The sequence below is a fragment of the Rhinopithecus bieti genome, unplaced genomic scaffold, assembly GCF_001698545.2.
Source record: "Rhinopithecus bieti isolate Rb0 unplaced genomic scaffold, ASM169854v2 scaffold_23868, whole genome shotgun sequence".
In the NCBI taxonomy this organism is placed as follows: domain Eukaryota; kingdom Metazoa; phylum Chordata; class Mammalia; order Primates; family Cercopithecidae; genus Rhinopithecus; species Rhinopithecus bieti.
In genome coordinates this window covers 1,269,076-1,270,991 of record NW_016811202.1, presented here as the reverse complement: position 1 = coordinate 1,270,991, position 1,916 = coordinate 1,269,076, and the positions used below count along the sequence as shown (strand labels likewise).

Below are 1,916 nucleotides of genomic sequence, written 5' to 3'. Positions count from 1 at the left end.
AAAAAAAAAAAAAAAAAGATTGTGATGCTAAAAATGCATCTTTGTGGATCCAGCAGTGTGTGAGGCCATAAGTTGCAAAACTTATGGTCTTAATGCAACCACTTGACAATGGAGAAATTGTGTACTCTGCAGTGTGATTACATTTGTCTCTAATTAACAAAATATTAACTCATATAGGAATTTGTAAATTTTGGGAGAATTCCTTTATCATAATGTAATTAGAGCAGATTGGATAATCATTTTAGTTGGAATCCCAAGGTTGTAAATGTTTTGTATAATTTGATTAGCAAAGGAATTGTATAAAGTTTTAGACTATTTTCTTAAAATGCTCATTTGAAGGTGAGGTGTGGTGACTCACACCTGTAATCTTAGCACGTTGGGAGGCCAAGGCAGGAGGATCGCTTGAGCTCAAGAGACCAGCCTGGGCAACATAGTGACACCTCATCTCTACAAGAAAATTTAAAAATAGGTGGGTGTGGTGGTGCATTCCTGTATATCCAGCTACTCGGTTGGAGTTGGGAGGACTGCTTGAGCCTAGGAGGTCAAGGCTGCAGTGAGATTGCACTCCATCCTGGAGGACAGACCAAGATCCTGTCTTTAAAGAAAACAAACAAACAAACAAACAAAAAAACTCATTGCACTTCATCAAAGTTAAAAGGTTAATTTCATTGCTCTCAAAAGGACCAACTTGCTGGCATTTCTTACTCAGTAGTCAGCTATACACAGAATTGGTACCCAAGAATCTATTTAGTTTTGCTGAGTTAAAAAACAATTAAATGAGTTCAGTATCTTTCAGCTTCTGTAGCAGAATTTTACTATAAATTTTGGCACAGAATTTAGGAGAGCCCTTCTCACTTGACAAACTTTTATCTTGGCCCTAGTTCAAAATGTTCTTTGTTTTCAAAGTGATTAATGATATTTGACTAAAGTCAGAGTAAATCAGGGAGTCAAAAGTTATTTTCTACTGTGTGATCTTGTGCTAAATGTTATATATACAGTTGTGCAGGTGCGCGTATACATGTAAGGGTGGGTATGTATACTTGGTACTTAAATGGTCCTTGTTAGGTTAGATATGTTCTTTCTAATGTATATATCTGTGTAATCACCACCACAGGCAAGTCATAGAACATTTTCATCACTCCAAGAAGTTCCTTCATGCCCCTTTGCAAAGTTGTTTAAACGGCTTTTCCAAGCCTCTGTGAAACCCCAGGAATTCAAGGAGGCCATGGAGAAGAATCTACTTTTCTATAGTAGCAAAAGATGGGTGAGGAAAGGGAAGCGATTGCTCCTAAAAAGAACACATAATTGTTGGTTATTCAATGACAAGGGGTGACATTGTAGGTAAGGGGCCGAGCCAGAACCCAAGGCAAGTGTATTTAATAACAGGAAAAAAGCTAAATAAATTGTGGTACAGCTACCTAGCAGTATATTCTGTAGTCAGTAATGATCTTTATGATCTATACTTAGGGTGTAATGTTATGTACCCAAAAGAAGGGGAGCCAATCATAATCCCAAAAGACAGTCCACAACATCATAGTCCTAAACTGTTTAAATTCCAAAAGACTAAAATCCCAAAAAACATAGCCCGGAAAAGATCAAAATCCCCAGAATACAATTATGGAAGAAATAATTTTAAAAATTTAAACATATTTATTTTTTAAAGGGAAATTTATTTGAGAAACATAAAAACACAACAGAATACTTTATATACTACTTAATATAATAAAATAGACAATAACAACAAATTTGCAAGCATAAACACTCAGGTTACTAATGACAGTTGGGTGGGTATAACAGTTATGAGCAGATGAGCCATATTTATAAAGAATATGGTCATAAAGGGAAAGGTATGAATGCGTATCACTTGGTTGTTAATTGCGTATACCCAGTTTTTTTTTTTTTTTTTTTTTTTTTTT

The 1,916-nt window shown here is 35.3% G+C and overlaps 1 protein-coding gene across 1 annotated transcript in view; it reads left to right on the top strand.

Moving 5' to 3' along the window:
* INTS4 (integrator complex subunit 4) overlaps nt 1-1,916 on the top strand; it is a 112,912-nt gene that overhangs the window by 83,466 nt on the left and 27,530 nt on the right. The window lies entirely within an intron of this gene.